Here is a 26,446-nt window from a genome sequence, read left to right as displayed (position 1 = left end):
TCTTTTTTTTTGTCTTCATTGCCACTTTGAGAGGTTTGATAATAGATATGAACTTCAGAGTTGCTTTAATTTTCATTTTTTTTCATTGTGATTAGGTGCCTTTTGTTTTCAATATGTTGTTGATAACAGAATTTTTTGAGAAATGGCAGTTTCTGGGTATTGATTATTCATATAGTAGAGAATAGTTCCTTTCATACAAATTTAATTTCATCATTATCTTCAGGAATTTGTCTTCCTGAAAGATCATATCAACTCTGACATCCATTTCTCCTCAGCACCCTCTGCTCCAGAATCCCTTCCTTTCCTCTGATCAAAGATCATGAAGGGTAGTTACAAGTGCTCTCTTCTGAGATCCTCCACTTAAGGAGGTCAGAACAGTCATCTCATCATTTCCCACTTTGCTGCAGGACTTCATCATCCCCCTCAGGCCATGCCTTCATGTAGCTCACAATCTCACAGAAGAAAATATCATATTAAAAAGCTAAAAATGGAAATGATGAATGGGGGCAAATGAATAAATTACACTGGGCTTCAATTTCAACACAGGGAAATTAAAGGCTTGCCTTAGATAGTCATCAAGGAAACTTCCAATGCAAACTTTGCATGGTTCCATCCTGGCATAGTATAACAAGTGGGATATTTGGAACCAAAAGTCTTAAGTTTAAAATGTTTACTTCTTACTTTAAATGTAACCTCAAGCAAGGCACTAAACAGATTGTCCTCCTCAGCCTATTTGTTTTTAAATAAATGAGCTGGACAAGGTGATCTCCAAGTCTTCTTTCTTCTCTTAAGTTTATAGTCCCATTAAACTAAAGCCAAAATGTACCTTTCATAATTAAAATTTAAATTGGAATTTCATGTTGTTTAAAGTTACATAACTTTTTGCTCCTTAACCCAAGTACTAGGTCTTATGTCCTAGATATATTCCAATTGAATAATGGCTTTTTGGATATTTAAGACACTGACATTTTAACTGCCTTAAGGCTTCTTTATGTAATGACTTCCAATATGCAGTACTTCTGTGTATTATTTAACAGTAACTTTTTTATTAACTAGGAAAAGATACATCTTAAAGGGGCTATGATCCCTGGACAAACAGCGATTGTGAAATAAAATGTATGAATCTCTTACTGTAATAAGTTGTTTTCAATCATATCTGACTCTTTGTTACTCCATTAAGTGTCTCTTGGCAAAAATAGTGAAGTGGTTTGTCGTTTCCTTCTCCAGCTCATTGTACAGGTGAAGAAATTGAGGCAAACGGGTTAAGTGACTGGCCTAGAGGCACACAGCTAGTAAGTGTCTTAGGCCAGATTTGAATTCAGTAATATGAGTCCCCTGACTCCCAGGGCAGCTGATCAACTGTACCATCTAGCCACCCTTGATGATAAAAAAAAAAAAAATTAATGTAATTGTATTTTTAAATAAATCTCATAAAAATAACAAATTAGTCATTTGAAAAAAATGTTAATATGTTCTAAAGATATTTACATAAGTCATTGGATAAGTCTACTATATTTCACATTTTGTATTACTAACACCAAGTTAACTATGAAATTTCATTCATTCATATCGTCAAAATAAAATAATAAATATTTAACTGAGTTTGTTTTTCTATTGAATTAACTTTTCATGTCTCAAAAAACCCATTAATTTGGTGGGATTATACTTTTTATGTATTCTGATCAACTTCAAATTTCTAGAACATTATGAAGACTATTTTTTTTGTCTGAGAGGAAACAAAAGAAACAACGAATAATATGCATTATTTGTCATTATTTCAGGCCTTGATTTTAAACTTGTGTCTGCATAGAGTTCATAATATCACACATGTAATCCTTTAAGTGAACTGGGGTACATCTATTCCAACCTCTCATTTAATAAATGAGGAAAGTGAAAGAAATAAATTAAATATTGATTATAGTCACTTAGATTGTTACACAGATAACATAGAGGGTTAGGTGCAGGATTCAAATAGGGATCCTTTGCACCACATTTTCTGTATCCTTCTAAGGAATTTTTTGTCATATGAGTTATTCAACTTGACTCAATACACTTGACATAGTTTATTATTTATAAGAGATACTCTAAAAATGTCCAAAACTATAATAACAAGGAACACTTAAAAACATCTAGCTATACATACCTGCTCTTGGTATATGTAATTGAGCTCTAATGGTGATTCATCCCAACCTACAATAATTATCAATGGGTTATTTAATTAAATAACTTTTTTTTCATTTTCATTAGTCAATCAAGGGGATTTTCCATTTTTTATTACCATTCTTTCAGGTATAATTTCTTTGTCAATTAAATCTATTTTATGAATTTTTTTTTTTACTAAAATCCTGAATGTATTGCGAACTGTATGTGACATAAAGAGAACTGGGACTGAGTTCAGGAGATTCCTGGATCTGAATTCCTCCCATGGCACTACCATTTATATGATTAAAATGACTTATCCACTTTGCATCTCAGTATCTTCATTTGTTAAATAAAGATAACATTTGTAGCATCTCGCTAACAGGATTTCTTTGAATGTCCAATTTAGGTTTTAGGTTTCCCTTGAAGGTAGTTGCAAATACTCTGTAAGACAAATTTTCATGACAAATTAGTGGCCACATCAATGAAACAAAACACATGCCATGCATATATCTAAAGCCACAGAAGGAAATTTGTCTATAGTTTTCTTTCTCATATGTTTTTTGCCCTCCCTATTTTAGGGAAAAAAAAACATATTTGTGTGATAGAAGAAATCTAGTAGGAGTCCTTTTTAACTGCTTTCTAAAACTGTTTACATAATATTGTATTTAATTGTTCTTTAAGTGTTTAGTAAAATCACTTGTAAATTCATCTGGTCTTGGTGATTTTTTTCTTAGGGAACTCATTTATGGCTAGTTCAATTTCTTTTGCTAAGGTAAGCATTCTATTTCATATTTTATTGGCCTGGGTAACTTATATTTTTGTAAATATTTATCCATTTCAGTTTTATTGACATATACTGGGGCAAATAACTTATTTATTGCTTTCATTTCATCTTCATTGATTGTTCATTAACCCTTTTCATTTTTGAGTTGAGTAATTTTGTTTTCTTCTTTCTTTTTTTTTAAATCAAGTGAGCTAATGGCTTAATCTATTTTTCACCCCACAAAAGCAGCTCCTAATTTTATTTATTCCTTCAATTACTTTTTTTTTACTTTCATTTACTTTGATTGTCAGAATTTTTATGTTGGCATTTAATTGAGGATTTTTAATTTATTTTCTAGGTTTTTTTTAATATGCAGACCTAATTCATTGATCTGACATAGCGAAAGACATAATATGAGAACAACCCATAACTTCTGAATATAGGAAATGAAAGCCCAATAAAAATAATTCACAGATTATCTCTGGGGTGGGGGGAGGGACATAAGGCTGAAAACTCAAGGAGATATAGTGGTTAGATTTAATAATCCAATTTAGAAACAAGAAGTTCTCTAAACCATCAGGAGAAATACCTTCAAATAGAAAGGAAAGGATATTCAAATAATGCAAAACCATTCTGCACACACTGGAAAAAGGAAGAAGAGAATGAATAGTGGGTATTAAAGAATGCTGAAGTTCAGGACACAACCTAGGGTGATCTATCTGAAAATCTCCACCTTACCTTACAGAGCAAAAGATGGATATTCAATAATAAAGAAGAGTTTACAACATTTTATGAAGAAAACCAGAAGTAAAAAGATTATTTTCATCTCAAATACTCCAAACAGCAAAAATGCATGAGCTATGAATAAATGCAGACAGCAATACAGTAATAACAGAAAGACCATGTGTGTATATATATGTATATGTATGTATATGTATGTGTACACACACACATACACACACACACACACACACACACACACACACACACACACACACACACATATATATATATTAATAAACTTACTCAAGGAGACATAGTTGAAGGCATAAATCTGGGTAAAAGGATCAAAGAAGAGGTAGATGGGAGCATCATGGAAAGAAGCCTGCAACATACTGCCTACAGGTGGATGCTTCTTTTTGGGAAAAATATTGCTGTATGGGAGACTATGTGATATGGGAGGGATAACAGAGGATGATAAAGAGGAGTGAAAGAGAGGCCAGGGTCAAATTATGAGCTAGAAGTGAAGGGAAGGTAACCTCTCTTTTCAGAAAGAGAAGAGCCTACAGGAGAGTAGGTGAAGAGGAGGAGGGAGGAAAGGAAGACAGTCTTAATTCAGAGGAGAGAGGTGGATTAACTGATGAATATTTTTGTGAATGAAGTTTGATGAGTACTTTATTTTGGCTAAGGCCTAGGTGTTTAGGACCCTGAAAAGTCTCCTTATTCTGGGAGGGAAGAAAATTGGAACCCCTGGGGTCAATTAGCACCCAATTGGCACCTGGGCAATGGGCCCAGGTAGGAGATTTTTAAGTAAAAGTAGAAAATAAAGAGGTCAACAAGAGAGAGTATATATCATTTTTAAGGAGGAAGAGGCTGCCCTACTATTAGCAATGTCCTCTCTGATACCTACAATAATTGACATTTTTCTGCAAGGTGAAATAGAAAAGGAGAATCCATAGGGTAAGCGGGAATAATCAACACTTCCTTTATAGTCCATAATGTAATAAGAAGGGGAAATGTTTAATAATATGTAAGGTAAAGAACAAATCATGGGAACAATGAATAACTATATACAAGAAAATCATAATGAATAAATAACAAAATTTTCTGGAATGCAACTAAAGTGGGCGTTATGGGAAAAATCATGTCTTTATCTTCATGGAAAAATAAAAGAGAAAAAGAAATGATTAATGAACTGATTATGCTTTTTTAAAAAAAAACATAGAGATTCAACAAATAAAGAAATCTAAAGTAAACATGAAGAGATATGAAAAATGGCAAAGAAAATGATAAAATGAAAAAAAGACAGTCATGGTAAAACTACAGATTATATTGGAAACATTAATAAAATTGATAAACTCTTAGTTAAGCTGGTAAAAAAGGAAAAGAACAAAAATAAAATCAATAAAATAGCAACTGAGGAAGGTGAAATCGTATCAAAAACAAGAAGAAATTAAAAAAAATTAATCAGTCTGAATACAGACTGAAACAACTATTCTCACTTTTCCAAAGTTTTTCTTTCTTGCATCTTTCCCCTTTGTTCTCGTTCTTCTTCCAAAGAATGACTAATGTGAAAATATGTTTAACATGATCTGTCATGGGGAATAAAAGAGGGAAGGAAAAAAAATTGGAATTCAAAATTTTAGAACAATGAATGTTGAAAACTATTTTACACATAATTGGAAAAAATAAAATACTATTAAGAAAAAAAAATAAAACTGAGGGAAATCTAAAAAAAACACAAAGAAAGAAAATTCCCACTGTGAATGCAGATTGGCATCCTTTCTGCAATGTGAAGGCATGAATGAAAAAGCACTTATGAAGCACTGACTATGTTTCAGGAGTTGTGGTAAATACAAAGGATGAAATATTTAAAAGAGAAAGAGAGAATGTTGCCCTAAAGAAAGTTACTTTCTAATAGGAGATTATACATAAAGTGGTGACCAGGGAAAGATAGTTTGCTCTTTGGTGGTAGAAAGGAGGTGAAGGGGGCGGAGCCAAGATGGCAGCTGGAAAGCAGGGACTTGCTTAAGCTCTCCCCCAAATCCACCCAAACACCTGTAAAAATGGCACCAAACAAATTCTAGTGCTGTGGAACCCGCAGAATAGCAAAGGGGAACAGGTCTCCAGCCCAGGAGAGCTGGGATGGTAGCCCCAGAAGGGTCTATTGCCCAGTGCTTGGAGTGGAACACATTCCAGCATGGGCCATGCCAGGACAGACCAGACCTGGAGTCAGCCAGCCAGAAAAGGCGTTAGGGCCATGGACCATTGAGCTGTGGCAGTTACCAGACTTCTCAACCCACAAACACCAAAGAGCAGGTTAGTGGGGAAACTGTGGAATCGAGTTCAGAGCAGTCTGGCCGACAGCACTGGGGGTGGCAGAGGTAATGCCATGGTGGTTTTAGCAGCAGCAGGAGATTCCTGAGACTGCTTCCAGAGGTCCAGCATCAGCTTCTTCCCAAATCCCTGGCTCAGAGGGTGAGAGGACTGTAGCAGGGGATCAGAGCAGGAAAGCAAGGTGCTCTTTGTGGGCACAAAGGCAGATTCTCTTGCTGTGCACTGCTTAGATGTGCATTGAGGTCCTGGTTGGTGGTTCTTTGGGGAGGAGGGGTGCATCTGTTACAGGGCCTGGGGTGACAGTGGAGTAGAAGTAGCTCTCAAAACAGCCCTGCTTGGACCCTAAAGCTTGGGACAAAGTACTCTCTACTCTACAAGCAGTCATACACTGACAAAAAGCTCAAGGGTTAAGTAGTTGGCTGGGAACATAAACAGGCAGTGAAAACAAAGTCAGACTCAAACTCAGACTCAAATGCAAACTCTAGATTCCTTTTTTGGTGACAAAGACCAAAATAAACAACCAGGAGAAGTCAATAAAGTCAAAGAGCATATATCAAAAGCCTCCAAGAAAAGTATGAATTGGTCTCAGGCCATGGAAGAGCTCAAACAGGATTTGGAAAAGCAAGTCAGAGAAGTCAAGGAAAAATTGGGAAGAGAAATGAAAGTGATGCAAGAAAATCATGAAAAATAAGTAAACGACTTGCTAAAGGAGACCCCCAAAATACTGAAGAAAATAACACCTTAAAAAATAGACTAACTCAAAGTGCAAAAAAGCTCCAAAAAGCCAATGAGGAGAAGAATGCCTTGAAAAGCAGAATTAGCCAAATGAAAAAGGAGGTCCAAAAGACCACTGAAGAAAATACTATCTTAAAAATTAGATTGGAGAAAGTGGAAGCTAGTGACTATGAGAAACCAAGACATTTTAAAACAGAACCAAAGGAAAGAAAAAAAATGGAAGGCAATGTAAAATATCTCATTGGAAAAAAACACTGACTTGGGGAATAGAGCCAGAAGAAATAATTTAAAAATTATTGGACTACCTGAAAGCCATGATCAAAAAAAGAGCCTAGATATCATCTTTCAAGAATTATCAAGGAAAACTGCCTCGATATTCTAGAACCAGAAGTTGAAATAGAAATTGAAAGAATCCACCAATCACCTCCTGAAAAAGAACCCAAAAACAAAACTCCTAGGAATATTGTCGACAAATTCCAGAGCTCCCAGATCAAGGAGAAAATACTGCAAGCAGCCAGAAAGAAATGATTTGAATGTTGTGGAAACATAATCAGAATAATACAAGATCTAGCAGCTTCTACATTAAAGGATCGAAGGGCTTTGAATATGATATTCCAGAGGTCAAGGAGCTAGGATTAAAACCAAGAATCACCTACCCAGAAAAACTAAGTATCATGCTCCAAGGCAAAATATGGATTTTTAATAAAATAGAGGACTTTCAATGAAAAGACCAGAGCTGCATAGAAAATTTGACTTTCAAATACAAGAATCAAGACAAACATGAAAAGGTAAATAAGAAAGAGAAATCATAAGGGACTTACTAAAGTTGAACTCTTTTGTTTACATTCCTACATGGAAAGATGATGTGTGTAACTCATGAGACCTTTTCTCAGTATTAGGGTAGTTGGAGGGAATATACTTATACAGACAGAGGGCATGGGGTGAGTTGAATATGAAGGGATGATATACAAAAAACATGAAATAAATTTAAGGGGTGAGAGAGGAATATTTTGAGAGAGGGAGAAAGTGAGAGACAGAATGGGGTAAATTATCTCACATAAAAGTGGAAAGAAAAAGCAGTTCTGTAGGAAGGAAAGAGGTGGCAGGTGAGGGGAAATGAGTGAATCTTACTCTCATCAGATTCAACCTGAGGAGGGAAAAACATTCACACTCAGATGGGTATCTTACTCCACAGAAAAGTAAGGAGAGGGGATAAAAAAGGGGGGATGATAGAAGGAAGGGAAGATAATAAGATAAAGATAAGGAAGGGAGGAGGTAATCAAAAGCAAATATTTTTGAAAAGTCACAGGGTAAAGGGAGAAGACTGAATAAAGGGGACAGGATATGATGGAAGGAAATATAGTTAGCCTTTCATAGCCTGAGCATTGTGGAAGTGTTTTACATGATGATACATGTGTGATCTATGTTGAATTGCTTGCCTTCCTAGGGAGGGTGGGTGGGGAGGGAAGAAGGGAGAGTATTTGGAACTCAAAGTTTTAAAAGCAGATGCTCAAAAAAAGTTGTTTTTTGCATGCAGCTGGGAAACAAGATATGTAGGGAATGGGACATAGAAATCTATCCTGTCCTGGATCTAGTACGGTATCTGACACATAATAGACAACCAATAAATGCTTATTGGTTTAAATAAATCTGAATTATTAATGAATAATTTTTATATTTTTTTTCTATCTAGTCTGTATTTAACTTTAATGTGCTGATACAGATGTGTATTACATCCCCATTAGAATGTAAACTCCTTGAGGGCAGAAATTGTTGTTGCTTTTGTTTCTTTTTATCCCCACTGTTTAGCATGGTAATTGCTTAATCACTGCTTGTAAACAGATTGGTAGACTAAAAAAAAAACCTATCCTGTCCTACAAGAAAGTAAGGTTAAAGGGGATGGGGGTGTGAGTGTGGTGAGGGAAGGGAAGGCTGACTGGGGAAAGAGGCAATCAGAATATATGCCATCTTGGAATGTGGGGAGGGTAGAAATGGGAAGAAAATTTGTAACTCAAAATCTTGTGGAAATGAATGTTAAAAACTAAAATATTAAATAGAAATGATAAAATTCAAAAAAAGAAAACAAAATGTTAAATAAAATGATAAAATTCAAAAAAAAGAAAGGCGGTGAAGTGAACAAGGAAATGGTAAAATCATCTGAGTGAATAACTGAATGGAATGTGAAATGAACACACACACATATATATGAATGGTTTTTCTTTGAGGTTAACTGTTGGATTCTTCCTGTTTTTAATTTGTCCTCCATTTCTAAGAAAGCTTAGCAATTTTATTTCATGATTTCTTGAAATATGTTCTGTAGACTCAGGTAGTTCTTTGATTCTTTTTTTTTTATAAATTTCTTTATTTATTTTTAGTTTACCACGCACGGCTCTACATAGTTTTGAGTTCCAGTTTTTCTCCCCTCCCTCCCCCCTCCCTCCCCAAGACGGCATGAAGTCTCATATAAAGGTCATGTATAACTTCGCATTGAATTAATTTATGCACTAGTCAAGTCGTGGAGAAGAATTTTGACCAATGGAATGAATCATGAGAAAGAAGAAACAGAACCATAAAAAAAAAAAACCCAAAAACAAAAGCAAAATAGAAGCAGAAAAGGCGAGCATGTAGTGTGCCTCAGTCTGTATTCAAACTTCACAGTTCTTTCTCTGAATGAAGATAGCATTCTCCATCGTGAGTCCCCTGGAGTTGTACTTGCCCCTTAGGTTGCTAAGAAAAACGCAGTTTGTCAGGGTTGGTCCTCACGGAATCCATATATCTGTGGCTGTGCACAACGTTCTCCTGGCTCTGCTCCGCTCACTCAGCATTATGTCGTGTAGGTTTTTCCAGGTTGTTATGAAGTCTGTATCATCCCCATTTCTTATGGCACAATAGTATTCCATCACCTTCATATACCACAGCTTGTTCAGCCATTCCCCAATTGATGGGCATCCCTTTGCTTTCCAATTCTTGGCTACCACAAAGAGAGCTGCTATAAATATTCTTGTACATATGGGTCCTTTTCCCGCTTGTGTGATTTCTTTGGGATACAACCCTAGAAGTGGTATTGCTGGGTCAAAGGGTATGAACATTTCTATAGCCCTTTGGGCATAGTTCCACACCGCCCTCCAAAATGGCTGGATCAGCTCACAACTCCACCAGCAATGCAACAATGTTCCAATTTCCCCACATCCTTTCCAGCATTTATCATTCTCCTGATTTGTTATTTTAGCCAATATGACAGGAGAGATGTGGTATCTAAGAGTTGTTTTGATTTGCAATTCTCTAATCAGCAGCGATCCAGAGCATTTTTCCATATGCCTGTAGATAGCTTTAATTTCTTCCTCAGAAAACTGCCTGTTCATATCCTTTGACCATTTCTCAATTGAGGAATGGCTTGTATTCCCATATATTTGGCTCAGCTCCCTATATATTTTAGAGATGAGGCCTTTATCAGAGATACTAGTTGCAAAGATTTTCTCCCAATTTTCTGCTTCCCTCCTAATTCTTGTTGCATTGGCTTTTTTTGTACAAAAACATTTCAATTTGACATAATCAAAATTATCCATTTTGCATTTTGTAATGCTCTCTATCTCTTGTTGGGTCAAGAATTCTTTACTTTTCCACAAATCTGATAAGTAAACTATTCCTTCCTTTCCCAAATTACTTAGAGTATCAACTTTTACTCCTAAATCATGAACCCATTTTGACTTTATTTTGGTATATGATGTAAGATATTGGTCTATGCCCAGTTTTTGCCCTATCATTTTCCAATTTTCCCAACAGTTTTTGTGAAATAGTGAATTATTAGCCCAGAAACTGGCCTCTTTGGGTTTATCAAAGAGTAGATTGCTAAACTTGTTGATTTCACCTATTTGTGTGTCTATCCTATTCCACTGATCCACACCCCTGTTTCTTAACCAGTACCAGGCAGTTTTGATGACTGCTGCTGTGTAGTACAGTTTAATATCTGGTGTGGCTAAGCCACCATCTCTAGCATGTCTTTTCATTGATATCCTAGATACTCTAGACCTCTTGTTTTTCCCAATGAATTTTGTTATTATTTTGTCCAGCTCAGTAAAAACATTTTTTGGCAGTTCGATTGGTATGGCACTGAATAGATAGATTAATTTAGGTAGAATTGTCATTTTTATTATATTAGCTCGGCCTAGCCATGAGCAACTGATATTTCTCCATTTATTTAGATCTGATTTTATTTGCGTGAAAAGTGTTTCATAGTTATGTTCATATAGGCCCTGGGTTTGTCTTGGCAAATAGACTCCCAGATATTTTATAGTGCCTTCGGTAACTTTGAATGGAATTTCTCTTTCTATCTCTTGCTGTTGGGCTTTGTCAGTAATGTATAGGAATGCTGAGGATTTATGTGGGTTTATTTTATATCCTGCAACTTTGCTAAAGTTGTTTATTATTTCAAGTAGTTTTTTACTTGATTCTCTAGGATTCTCTAGATAAATCATCATATCATCTGCAAAAAGTGATAATTTAGTTTCTTCTTTTCCTATTCTAATTCCTTCAATTTCTTTTTCTTCTCTTATTGCTACAGCTAATGCTTCCAGTACCAAATTGAATAATAGGGGTGATAATGGACATCCTTGTTTCACCCCTGATCTTATTGGGAATGCATCTAGTTTATCCCCATTACAAATAATGCTTGTTGATGGTTTTAGGTAGATGCTATTTATAATTTTGAGGAAGATTCCACTTATTCCTATGCTTTCTAGTGTTTTTAATAGGAATGGGTGTTGTACTTTGTCAAAGGCTTTTTCTGCATCTATTGAGATGATCATATGGTTTCTGCTAGTTTTGTTGTTGATATGGTCAATTATGCTAATAGTTTTCCTAATATTGAACCAGTCTTGCATTCCTGGAATAAATCCCACCTGGTCATAGTGTATTATTCTTGTAATGAGTTGCTGCAATCTTTTTGCTAATATTTTATTTAAAATTTTTGCATCAATATTCATTAGAGAAATTGGTCTATAATTTTCTTTCTCTGTTTTAACTCTACCTGGTTTGGGTATTAGTACCATATTTGTGTCATAAAAAGAATTTGGTAGGATTCCTTCTTCACCTATTTTCCCAAATAGTCTACAAAGTATTGGAATTAGTTGTTCTTTAAATGTTTGATAGAATTCACATGTAAAACCATCTGGCCCTGGAGATTTTTTCCTAGGGAGTTCATTGATGGCCTGCTCAATTTCTTTTTCTGATATGGGGTCATTAAGAAATTTCACTTCCTTCTCTGTTAGTCTGGGCAGTTTATGTTTTTGTAGATATTCATCCATATCTCTAAGGTTGTCAAATTTATGGGCATACAGTTGGGCAAAATAATTCCTAATTATTGTTTTGATTTCCTCTTCATTAGAGGTGACCTCACCCTTTTCATTTTTGATACTGGTAATTTGATTTTCTTCTTTCTTTTTTTTAATCAAATTGGCCAAAGGTTTGTCAATTTTATTGTTTTTTTTCATAAAACCAGCTCTTTGTTTTATTTATTAATTCAATAGTTTTCTTGGTTTCAATTTTATTAATCTCTCCTTTGATTTTCAGTATTTCTAATTTGGTATTTAATTGGGGGTTTTCAATTTGCTCTTTTTCTACCTTTTTCAGCTGTATGCCCAGATCATTGATCTCCTCTTTCCCTATTTTATTCATGTAGGCATTTAGAGATATAAAACTTCCCCTAAGAACTGCTTTTGCTGCATCCCATAAGTTTTGGTCTGTTGTTTCATTATTGTCATTCTCTTGAATGAAATTATTAATTGTTTCTCTGATTTGTTCTTTGGCCCACTCACTCTTTAGAATTAAATTATTTAGTTTCCAATTAGTTTTTAGCTTATTTTTCCATGGTACTTTATTAAAAATGATTCTTATTGCATCATGATCTGAAAAGGATGCATTGACTACTTCTGCTTTTCTGCACTGGATTGTGAGGTTTTTATGCCCTAGTACATGGTCAATTTTTGAGTATGTGCCATGTACTTTTGAGAAGAAAGTATATTCCTTTTTATCCCCATTCAGTTTTCTCCAGAGGTCTATCATATGTGCCTTTTCTAAAATTCTGTTTATCTCCTTCACTTTTTTCTTATTTATTTTGAGGTTAGATTTATCAAGTTCAGAAAGGGGGAGGTTGAGGTCTCCCAATATTATAGTTTTGCTGTCTATTTCTTCCTGTAACTCCCTTAACCTCTCCTCTAAGAATTTGTATGCCTTACCACTTGGTGCATATATGTTAAGCAATGATATTGCTTCATTGTTTATAGTGCCTTTTAGCAGGATATAATGTCCTTCCTTATCTCTTTTAATTAGATCTATCTTTACTTTTGCTTTGTCTGAGATTAGGATTGCTACACCTGCTTTTTTTACTTTAGCTGAGGCACAATATATTTTACTCCAGCCTTTTACCTTAACCCTATGTGTATCCCCCTGTTTCAGATGCGTTTCTTGTAAACAGCATATTGTAGGATTATGGTTTTTAATCCATTCTGCTATCTGCTTCTGTTTTGTGAGAATGTTCATCCCCTGCACGTTCAGGGTTATGATTTCTATGTGTGTCTTTTTCTCCATCCTAATTCCCCCTGTTTATGCTTTTATTTCTCCCTTTCCCCTTCTCCTCCTCAACAAAGTTTTGCTTTTGACCGCCGCCTTCCTCAGTTAACCTTCCCTCTTTATTCCCCTCCCTTATCTAACCGTTACCCACTTGCTACTTCTCCTCTTCCTTCTGCCCTCCCCCCTCCCTTTTTCCCCCCTTTCCCTCCCACTTCCTGTAGGACAAGTTAGATTTCTAAACTTATCAGAGTATGTTATTCCCTTCTTGAACTAGATCAGATGACAGTAAAGCTCAAATACTGCTCTTCTCCCTCCCTTCTTTCCCTTTACTATAATATGCTTTTTTTGCCACTTTCTTTGGTGAAATTTACCCTTTTCTACTACCTCCTTACCACTTCCCTCATAGCCCTCCCTTTATATCTCTTATTTATATTTTATATCTTTACATCGGTTAATTTATACAGGCATTCACAACCTATGTATATCCCTTTCATTTGTCATAATAGTTGTACCATTCACAAGAATGACTTATATATGTGTATATATATATATATATACACACATAAAAAACATACATAAGATGATATAATCCCACTTAAAGATGTAAACAACCTAAGCTTATTGGTTAATGAGGTTTGTGGGGTTTTTCCCCCTGGTTACCTTTTTATGTCTCTCTTGAGTTTTGTATTTGGAGATCAAATTTTCCATTGAGTTCTGGCCTTTTCATCAGGAAGGTCTGGAATTCCCTTATTTCATTGAATGTCCATCGCCTTGCCTGGAAAATTATGCTTAGTTTTGCTGGGTAGTTGATCCTTGGTTGTAGTCCCAGCTCCTTTGCCCTTCGGAATATCATATTCCAATTTCTCCTGTCTTTTAATGTGGAAGCAGAGAGATCCTGCGTGATCCTGACTGTAGTTCCACGATATTTGAATTGCTTCTTTTTGGCTGCTTGCAGTATTTTCTCCTTGAGTTTATAGCTCTGAAATTTGGCTATAATATTTCTTGGTTTTTTCAGTTTGGGATCTCTTTCAGGGGGTAATCGGTGAATTCTTTCAATGACTTTTTTGCCCTCTGGTTCTAGGACCTCTGGGCAGTCGTCTTTGATAATTTCTTTGAACATACTGTCAAGGCTCCTTTTTTCATCGTGGATTTCCGGTAGACCAATAACTCTCAAATTGTCTCTCCTGGAACTATTTTCCAGGTCAGTTGTTTTGCCAATCAGATATTTCACATTTTTTTCTATTTTTTCATTCTTTACGTTTTGTTTTATTACTTCTTGATGCCTCATAGATTCATTAGCTTCCACTTGCTCAAGTCTAATTTTAAATGAGTTAGTGTTTACATTTTGCTTTTGAGCCTCCATTTTCAATTGGTTGATTTCACCTCTCAGGGTGTCATTTTCTCTCTTTAGATTCTGTATCTCTGTAGCCATTTCGCCTATCTTATTCTTTAGGGACTTTTCCATTTTTTCCATGTTTTCTTTTACCTCCCTAATTTGGTTTTTAAAATCCTCCTTTAGCTCTTGCAGCAGTGCTTTTTGGGCTGGAGACCAGTTCATATTAGCTTTTGAGGTATCTGATGTATCTACCGTGTCAATGCCGTCCTCCTCCATATCGATATTTTAATCCTGCCTGTCTCCATAAAAAGAATCTATTGTCCTCGGTTTTTTTGTATTCTTCTTCATGTTTGTTGTTTTCCCTTTTCCTGGTGTTACAACGAATTTCTATCTTTGGGCTCTCTGTCCCAGCTTTCTTATTCTGGGGGTTGTGAGTCTAGAATTAAAACCTTCAGTTTCCTGAGGTGTGGGGGAGGGGTCTGGCTCCCTGGCGTCTCACTCCCTGTGGGTGCTCTCCAGCACTTACTTTTCAGCAATGGTCTCAGCTGTTTGTTGTTTGAGCTGATGTCTGGCACTTCCCCTGGGGGAGCAAGGTTATGTCTGGGCTCCTGGTGTTGACCCCTGCCGACTCTGCGGGACTAATGAACTTCTAGTATTTGTCCTGTGAGGCCCCACTACTCTCTCCTCTGTTTCAGTTCTCTTTTTTTTTTTCCCGAGGAATTCTCTGGGTGGGGAGGGGAGGGATTAGAGCCGTTTACCTGGCCATTGAGTCTTCCGGAAGTTCAAGAAGCCGAGTTCCTGGGTTTTGCAAGCGTCAGGAGTGGGTGTTTTCACGGCCGGTGGTGTTGAGCTGCCTCTCGTCGCTCCCACAGACTGCCATCCTGTGTTGGGAGTCCTGGGGATCTCCGCCGGTTTCGGGTGCCCAGCTTTCTCCTAGCCCGTCTCCCACGTGGATTTCCCTGCCGGCCGCTTCCGCCTTGGTCTGGAGCCGCTCGGCACCGAGCACTCTCCGAGCCTGCAGGTTCGTTCCTCCGGCCTTTCAGACTCTCCCGGCTTGGAAATTTGCCCCATGCAGACTGCTCGCGGTTTCTGACTCTCTCAAATCTGCTCAAATTCACTTTTTTATAGGAATCTGACAGACCTTGTGAGAGAGCTCCTGTAAGACGCTGCCTTCATGCGGCCATCTTGGCTCCACCCCTAGTTCTTTGATTCTTAAATTCTTTCATTGATCTTTTTTTTTTTTCAGTTCTGTTGTTTTTGGTGTGGACGACCTCACATTTCCTTCTATTTTTCTCCTGGTGTTTGACATTGTTTTAATATGTCCTGTTTTGTCATAGATTTATTAACTCCTATTGGTCCGTTCTAATTTTCTAAGAAGACACTAAGTCCTATTAATTTCATACCTCTTGTGCTAAGATGTTAATTCTCATTTTGAATTTTTCCTCCAAAGTTTTCAATTATTTTCCAATTCTTTCCTCTACATACTCATTTAATTCATAAAATAAACTATAAAATAATCTCTCTCTCTCTCTCTCTCTCTCTCTCTCTCGCCCCTCTGAAAATTTTACTTGACCTTTTATCCAGTTTCTGTTTTTCTTCAATAGTTTGAATATGGATGATTTCCAGTTATTCTCTTCTTCTCAGCTTATGCCTTGTGTATCTCTCATGCCATAATAGCCTTTTATGGTTTCATGGTTTTTTGTTCACTCATTCTTACAGTCTTTTTTCCCAAATTGATCCTTTCTGGTAGGGTTGATATTTACTGGTGAATATAGTTTTGAATCATATAGCCTCAGCTTCCCAGGATGCATGAATGCCAAGGCTAATAAACTCAGAGACAGGAGATTACCTTTCCTTTCTCCCAGTCTGCTGTTGGAGTGACACAATTGGAATTAAATTTTCTTGGGGGTGAGTGACCACCACCCATATTAGGATATTTCTTATTATGATTCCTTATTACAAATATTTCTTGTTAAGGATATTTTAGAAAACATCCTAGTTTTATTGATTTTAGATATACTACTCTCTTCTTCTCTCTCGATGACAGGGCAGTCTCCAGTTGGTGCCAGATGGCTCTTTAATAAGTTTGAAGCCAAAGATTCTTTAACCTGAGTAAAAAAAAGCCATTGCACTTTTTCATTTCAAGGAAATAGGTATTGCACACTGAGCCTTTCTCTATTAGCATCTGTTCTCCTTACCTTGTGAGCACTAATGTTTTTTTTATCTGCTGTCCCTGTATGGCTCAGGTGATCCTCATTCCTACTCTCCTAAACCACAAATCAGTATCAGAAGTGAGATATGTAAAACATAACTAGGACAGTTATGTAGGCAGATTTTTGAGGAGAAGATCTTTCGGAGTATTCACTAGAGATAGACATTTTTGCCTAGGAGTGGTTTGGCTAGGTGAACAGCAGATTGTTACAAAGTCATCAAGTTTCCTACCTTGTCATCCCTGGCTCCCTCTAAGATAGAGAAAGAACACAAAGTCTAGATATTTGCCTTCTATCTTGACTTTACCTCCCTCAAATCAGGCAAATAGTAATGGGGAGAGGCATATTGTCCGAGGCTGATACTTCCCCTGGGGAGTCCTCTTGAGGCAAAACAGGCTAAATGTTCTAGTGACTAATTATCAAAGTGGGGGAACTAGACATTTTCTAAGTCTCCTTAGACACTGGAATTCAAGTGACTGTATTGCTTGGATATCCACATTCAAGGGACAAGAGAATTCCTCTTAGATTTTTGGACAACCCAAAACTGCCACAATTGTAGGACTATTCTAGCCTAGCCAATATACCATAGTGGCAACCCTCACTTAAGAATGTCAAACTAATTAGAAAATTGCTTTCCTTTCAAAATACGAGGCCTGCATATGGCAGTAGAACTGAAAAATTAATGGCTATATATAACTCATATATCTGTCCACAAAAGTTGTCTCTTAATTGAGGAATACAAATGAAGTGACCTGGCTAATCAAGCCTACATATAACACATCCTTTCAGCAGCGTGATGGATCTATGCCGAAAATGGACTTTTTAAGCAGCCATGGGCCCATTAAATAGGCCCCCACCTCCTCCAGGAAGAAGACAAAAATCAAAGGCTAGGTGTTTTCCTGACAAATCCATTGCCACATGTAAATATGACCAGCCAGATCATGGCAAATTAATTATGTAGAATTTCTTCTTTGACATTGTGACTTGCGGTCATAGAAGTAATGGGGCCCATAGGTGTAGTGAGGGAAGCAATTTAACGAAAACTACAAGGTGGTGATCATAAAGGAGGCTCAGATGAAATAGTGGGCCAGGTAACTAGAAGGAATTTTGGATCCTACCCAACAGATGGTCCAGCTATAGGTTAGTAAGAAAATATGTGATTAAATCTAGGAAGATGTAGGTTGGTGGGGAGGACAACCCTAGATTTAAATTTTCTCCCTTCCTTGCTTTATTTCCTATTCTTTTAAAAATCATTATTTATTTATTTATTTTTAGCAGTCTTTTCTTCTTAAAATTTTTCTGCCTCCCTTCTATGCCTCTCCTACCCATTTAGAAAGCAAGCAAAATGATATCAATTACACATGAGTAATCATGCAAAACATTTCCATATAAGCCATATCACAAAATGCAAGAAAAATAAAGGTAGAAAATTATACTTCAGTTTGCACTTAGTTTTCATAAGTTTTCTTTCTGCAGGTGGAGTGCATTTTGTTTTTCATCATGAGTCCTTTGAAATTGTCTTGGATCATTTTATTGATAAAGTAGCCAAGACGTTCACAGGGGGTGATTATTACAAAATTTCTGTTGATTACTGTTGATGTGCACAATGATGTCCTGATTCTTCTCACTTCACTTTGCATCACTTTATATAGGTCTGACCATTTTCCCTTCTGAAACCACCACCCTTTCTCATTTTTTATGGCACAATAGTTTTCTGTTATGATTATATGCCACAACTTGTTCAGACATTCCTCTACTGATGAGCATCCCTCCAATTTCCAATTCCTTAACACAACAAAATAGCTGATATAAATATTTTGTACACATACGTCCCTTTCCTTTTTCTCTGATCTCTTTGGGGGTACAAATTTGATAGTAGTTTTGCTAGGTTAAAGGATATATAGTTTTATAGCCCTTTGGACATAGTTCTAAATTGCTCTTCAGGATGGTTGGACCACTTTACCACTCCACCTACAGCTTACTAGGATACCTATTTTCCCTCATCTTTTCCAGCATTTGTCATTTCTGATATGTGTGAGTTGGTACCTCATAGTTGCTTTGATTTGCACTTCTATAATCAATAGTGACAGAGCATTTTTTAAATGACTATAGATAGCTTTGATTTATTCTCCTGAAAACTGTCTGTCCTTATGCTTAGAACATTTATCAGTTGGTAAATGGATTTCATTTTTTTTTCTGAATGTGACTCAGTTCCTTACATATTTGTGAAATTACACTTTTGTCTGAGAAATTTACCCTTATTTTTATATTACTTCATTGTCTATAGCACCTTTCAGTAAAATGTAGTTTCCCTGATTATCTCCTTTAATTAGATTTACTTTTGCTTTTGCTTTCTCTGAGATCAAGATGGCTACCTCTGTCTTTTTTTAATTTTTTTTTATTTAAGCTGATGCATGATGGATTCTGTTCCGTCCTTTATTTTAACTCTGTCTGAAATATCTCTTTTTTCAGGCATGTTTCTTATAAACAGCTTATTGTTAGATTTTTTTTCTAATTCATTCTGTTATTTATGTTCATTACTTTCATTCCATTCACATTCACAGTTATTACTCCTATGTATTTCCCTCCATCTTGTTTCATTCTGTTTATTCTTTTCTCTCTCTTTTTATCTATATTTATCTGTCTTTCCTCAAAAGTCTGTCTTCTTCTGACAACTGCCTTCCTTTATCCACCCTCTTTTTTATCTCTCCCACCTCTTAGATCTCCTTCCCTTTCTGTTTCCCTGTTGGGTAAGATACATGTCTATTACCATTTGAATATATGTGTATATGTGTACATATAGATATATATTAGATATATATATATACATGCATCCATGCATACACATTCATAAACACACACTGACACACACACACACACACACACACACATTCCACTCTGTACACTTCAACTTTCTCCTGAATTCCCTGCTCTAACCAAGCAATAAGCCTTTACTATGTATCATGATAAGTGACCATCTTCTACTCTGTTTCTTGAAATAAGGCCAACATAATGTTTTCTACCCTATGATTATTTTTTTTAGTGCTGAGATGGCCAGGGCCAGAATATTGGGTGAGTCTTCTCATGGCCAACACTTGGAGATACCCTGCAACCATGAAGGTGGATGGGGTGAACTTCTTTGAAGAACCTTGTATTTTTTTATCGCTTTCTATAACCTCTACTGAAATCCCTAATCAGCAGAGCAATCACTGCCAAGCCATTGACAACATGATTTTCTTCAATTCTCAGCTAATGTCCCCATGTTAGCTTTTCCTTTGCACGGATATTACCCAATTCCCTGAGTGGTACTTGCATATCCCCCCTCTGTTCCTTTTGCTTTTCTTTCCTATAGATTTTCCTGCTTGCATTGCTTGCCTCTAGACCTTTTTTTCCACATTCACTACCGGTCTCTTCTAATACTGTGTCAATTATCCACTAATAAAGTCTCCTATAATAACTCTAGCTAAACAACTTGTGTGAATACAAGGTTAATCCTGCACCACCAGTACCTGCTCATAAGCTGCTGGATCTATGATCATATATCAAACTAAATTTCCAGGCAGCTGCTGTACCAACAGGGAGTCAGTGAAACAGATAACCTCACTGCCAACTTCTGTCTTCTCCAGAGAAATCAGAGTCCAAGACATTGAACCAGCAGTAGGGAAGTTCTTTCTGTTTAGGTTCACAACTCACTGACCAAAGAAGAGATCCTTGGAAGTCACACCTTCAGCAGCAGGGGAGCAAAGCTTGAGAGTTTGAACCTTATCCATTAGTGATAGGGAACTCCTGCCTTACTAATGGGAACATAAGTTCCAAACTAGGACAGGGACTAAGACTCCTGGCAGTCACACCTTCTGAAGCAGGACTTCCTGCCTTCCCTGAAGAGAGTAAGAGCTGAAATCTTGAACTCCATGTGTCAGTGACAGGGAATCTCTCTCCTATCATGTTACTGGGATCCATGAGTCTTTGATTAGGTCTAGCAACAGGATTCTTAGGTCTTTTCTCTGTTCCTAAGTGAAAAGGAGTTCCTTCATTATGACAGTCAAAGTGAAGTTGTAACTCTACCAATACAGGTGATTTAAGAGAGTGGGAGCATGACAGCAGGCAAGATCCCCTAGATCCATCTGCAGTCATTCATGTTGTTAGCAATATTTTTAACAACTTTAAAAAATTACTAGATATGAAGTGAAATATCAGAGTTGTTTTCATTAGTTTACATTCCATTTTTAGTTATCTGGAACATTTCTCAAGGTACTTACCTGTTTGGGTTTTTTTTTTGAGAACTACTTTTGACTATTTATCTATTGGGGAATTGCTTCTTTTCTCAGATTTATTTGATACAGAGTTGTTTTAATTTTCCTTCTCACATTAATTATGTTTGTTTTCTTGTGAAAAAAATTTTCATTATTGTGTAATAGAAATTATTTTACCTTTTGTGATTGTTTCTTTACCTTTGTAAGAATTTACTTCTTAGACACATCTGTGAAAGGCATCTGAAATGATTCTATTCTAATTTTGTAAATTCTATGATCTCTAATATTCCTGGCATATGTCTTTTTTCAATTTATTATTGCTTATGGTGTAAATTATGTATAGAAACCTAATTTCTGACAAAAATGTTTTCCATTTTTTCCCAGAAAATCTTTTTTTTTTCAAACATGGAATACTTCTATAAGTAATTCATGTTGCCAGATTTATTTAGAATGGGATTTTTGGGTTCAATTTTTTTCCTCTTTCTTTTCTTGCTTGTTTCATTAGGTTACTTTTTTTTATCCAGAAGCTGGTACTTTTGATGATCATTCTTTTATAATATAATTTGACTTGTGGAAGTGTTATCCTCATTTTGTCTTTACCTTTTTTTCATTATTTCCCTTGAGATTATACATCTATTAATATTTCAAATTGATTTTCTTCTTTGGTTTAGGTCTATAAAGTGTTTTCTTGTTAGAGTCATTAGTATAGCATTAACTGTACAAATATATTTAGATAATATTATCAATTTTTATTATATTCATGTGGTTCACTCAGTCAGAAGCACTGAATATCCTTCCAGGTAAGCAGTGGAGGTAATGGTTTTCTGGAAAGTGTTTAACAATTAATTCTTTAGGAAAAAAATGTGTACACAGGTCACGCATTTACCTTTAATCTGCATTATTACATTTTCTCTATCACTTTCTTAAGTCCAGATGATTAATAAGACAATAAATGAAGCCCCAATTTGTAGCATTTGCCTATTTCTGAAGTGTAAAATCTCACACTGTAAATTTAAATATTAGATCTCATGAGTTTATTTGAACTGACAACAGAATGTCCATGAGTATACTTGACCTTACAGTTTTCATCACTACTTTATTACACTAACAAAATGTGAGTTCTGGTGAGTCCTACAAAGCTAGAAAGCCTTTGAATATAGACTCAATGACCGTCTTTATATTTTTTTGATCAGAGTTCAAATCCAACCTCTGACACTTGACTCTGAAACTTTATTTGTCCTTGAGCAAGAAATAAACCTGTTTGGCTGACTTTCTTCACCTATAAAATGAGAGTAATAATAACACTTACCTTTCAGGTAGTTTCAAGGAAAAATGAGATAATATTTGTAAAGCAATTAGCACAGTGACTAGCTATTATTATTGTATTATTGGCTATTATTTTCTATCATTTGAGAATGGGCCAACTAAATCTGGAGATGATCCGACCTGGATATTTGACCACTGAGTGACTTTTGTTTATTTGTTTTGTTTTAAATCATCTCATGAAGACTGAGGAGCTGAGGGATTGGTGAAGGAAGAATTATCTGCTGTTAAGAATCCATTTATTTGTTATATTTTTAATACCATTTACACAAAAAATCATGAGAAATATTTTATTTCAGCAAATTTGACAGAAATTGTGTCTGCTTAAAATGGAAGAACAATACAAGGAGTTGTATTTTAACTATAGTTGTTTTTAACTATAAAATATATTCAAGACAGAAAAGAAAATATATACGTATATATGTTGATGAGCTTGATTATTATAATTAGAGGTGTTTTAATATGGAAGAGTTGTGGTTAAAATTCATTTCTTTTCTTTCAAAGAAGATCCTTAATGAATGGTCAGGTGTGGTTAGAGAATAGAATTTACATGCCACAATTATGCATTCCAGTCACATGTCATAGACTGCAACATCAACAAATCAAAGTTAATTTGTAATCAAAACTACTACTAAAAGCAAATTAACTTTGAAGAACCTTGACATATTCAAAAGATGAATTGCTTTGTGCAGCTTTGCCATTTAAAATTATTTTTAAGCACTTAAATGAAGAGAAAACTACATTTAGGTAATTGCACAGAATCGGAACCTATGTTATAGTCTTTATAAAATTTAGGGGATAAAATCAGTTGTGATGCTGAATTGAAATATACTTTAGGGCATCACAATATGGTAGCATTAATTTTAAAAAGAATTACTATGATACATAATACAAAAATGTTATGCTAAAATCTGCTATATTTTATGGCAAAATCAATTTCAGTATATTTTGACAAACACAAAAGTTTAGCATTTTTTTTTTATGTGGGAGACAGGCCAAAGATTGGGTGCATTTTTTTAAAGTTCCAATGAAAGAGGAAAATTGTGACAAGGGAGAAGCATGGAATTGTCATTATTTATTTGTTCCAGAGTTTAGACTAACACCCAGATTTAAATTAGTCACATTTTCCTGTTGTCTTGGAAATGTTCATAGTGGTTTCACCTGATACCCACTATTTTTTTTAAATGAGAAATTAAAATGGAAAATACTGGAAGAATTATGGGAAAACAAGTGCTTCAATACATAGCTAATAGACCTGGTAATTGGTTCAATGATGCTGCAAAACAATTTTGAATTTTAATGAAAATTGTACTAATTTGTATATATCCTTTAACTCAGCAGCACTACTAAGCATATAAAATTATATATAAATATATGTATGCTACATTATATTATATTATATTATACATATATATTTGGGTGGTAAAGGCATGGAAAGAAAGTGGAAACCTCATTCACTAAAAAAGTTGCTAAACAAATTATGTTCTATGGATGTAATGTCATAATATTGTTTTTTGAGAAATAATAGATTGGAAGAATCCAGAGACACCTGGTGAGACTTACGTAAACTTAGGCAGAATGAAGTTAGCAGAATGGGGAGGACAGCCTACATGATAACTGCAAAAGTAAAGAAAAAAAATTAATTGACTTTAGAATTCTGATCTGAGTTCTCTTGTGGAAACTCATTATGATTTCAAGGGCTTGATGGTGGGGCTCATCACCCACCTCCCAGAAGAGCAGTGGTAGCCTTCATGTACAAAATGAGATATGTGGTTTAAGACATGGAAAGACTGTCTTTTTTTCCTGGCCTTATTTATTTAAAGGAGGGAAGATTCTTTTGGGGTCATGATCAGAGATGCTGAAATTGTTACAATCAAAGTCCAAGAAGAGAGAAAGTTTTAACTCTACTGCCATGCAATAAAAGTTTGTTTGGAAGACGGAACACAGGGATTAGACCACTCTAATGTTTCTAAACCAGATTAAGCAGAAAAAGTGTTCAGCCCACATAAGAATCTTCTTATCTGTACCAACACATTATTTGACTGTTTAGTTGAATTAAAAATTGTAACAGGATGTATCAGATTTCATATATATTTTTCTTTTGTAATAGCATAAAATTCTTTTATATCTCTGTATGAATTCTTCAGGGATGTTCTTTATGCACAGTTCAGATATGAGAACATTATTTAAATGGTAAGTAATTACTAGTCATGTTCAATTTTTATTACTGTATAAAACAATAAAAGAAAATTTGATCAAAATATTTTTATTTTGCTGGAAAGGGCATGTACTAATATAGTGGAGGACGAAAGTATTGCATCTATTATTTTGCCATCTGTGATTACAAGCTAAATTTTCCTTGAGAGTCTGTCTTCTGGGAAACCTGAAAAATTTAACAAATCAATATATGACTCATGATTTAATAATACTACACTATTTCATATGAAGTTACATGATATGCCTAACATCCTGTTGTCTCACAACTACATGCTACTTTCAATTAAAATTCACAATGTGTAAGTATAAAGAAACATTTTAAAAGACTAATAGCTTACATTTGTATAATTCTCTAATGTTTACAAATTATTCTATAAATATTACCTCATTTGATCCTCACAATAACCCTGGGAGATAGGTTCTATTATTATATCCAATTTAGAGATGAGGAAATTGGAATAGCAGAAGTTCAATGACTGGGCCTTATCATAAACTAGTAAATGTCTGCCATCAGATTTGATCTCAGACATTTCTGGAATTCAGGTCCAGGTGTCTTTCCATTTTGCCATGTCTTCTTTATCAATGACAACCATGATATGAACAGAATTTGTACCTGAAATTCTTATCCCCTCCACACCATAATTCTCTGTTTCCAACAATGCATTTCTGTTCTAAAACTTATTGGAAGTCTTCCATAGGAACTACCTCTAAAACTCGTTACACATTCTTTTCAGTATTATCCATAATGGCAAATCTTTAGCTTCTCAATGTAGATTTGAATTTCTAAAGCAGTTAAAGCCCCTGAGAATGAATTTTATGAATAAAGTGGGTGACCTAATTAAGTAGTTCTATTGCTATCAAGGAAAAAAAAATTGAACATAAAAGACTTATAGCTTACATTGACAGAAGGACCTAAAAACAAGATTTAGTAATTTAATCGATAATTACTTTTCAATCTAATTATCTACCTTAAATATATTAAGTATAAGACTCCTTATTAGCAATTTTTATTTCATTTTTCTTCTATTTTCTCCCTCAATGTCATTATCTTGTGATAAATAAGGCCAGGGATGTGATTTCCTTTTCTAGGTGGGTACCTATGATAAGGCAACTCTCATTGTTAGTTAGCTTTACTCAATGGCGACCCTCAAATTGAGAAGGTCATATCCAACTTTAAACAAGTATACCTAAATATTGAGGTTTCATTTAGAAAGGAAACACAGATCAGTAAAGTCATAAAAAACCTAAGCTCAATTCTCCAAGTGAAATCTCCTCATTGTCATTGGAGACAAGTTACCATGATTCTAGGGTAAGAAAGGAGCAGTTCATCTAACACCCCTCATTAGAAGTTTTGGTTTTATAACTCTAGGTAACTCTCTATTTTCCATCAGTACTTCTTCTTGATTTTGACTCCATGGAATATCATGCTTCTTCCAGTGTAAGGATGAGGACCTGAAATCTCATCACCATGCTGAATCACTCAGTGTTTGATACTCAAAACCTCCTCAGCTCTCTTAGTTATTTTTCCCTTCTAATTGGAGGGGTGGAGTATTGGGAAATAAACTCTTCCCAAAATTTTCCTTTAGAGAGGGCTCAAAAATTTCTAGGTAACTCTCCATTTTCCATCAGTAGCTTTGCTTAGTTTTGACTCCAGGGAACATAATAACCTGTGGTTGCTGAACTCTCATCAATGTAACAAGCAATGTAACTAGAATTACAAAGGACTAATGCTGATACACATTCACACTTCCTCAGGATGAGGTGAAGGACTCAGAATGTAGAATATGTCAGGTTTCTTTTTATTTGTTGTTGTTTTTTTTTTTATATCACTAATGTGGAATTT

Source organism: Trichosurus vulpecula, chromosome 1 (assembly GCF_011100635.1).
Source record: "Trichosurus vulpecula isolate mTriVul1 chromosome 1, mTriVul1.pri, whole genome shotgun sequence".
Classification (NCBI taxonomy): Eukaryota; Metazoa; Chordata; class Mammalia; order Diprotodontia; family Phalangeridae; genus Trichosurus; species Trichosurus vulpecula.
This window is presented reverse-complemented; position numbering follows the sequence as displayed.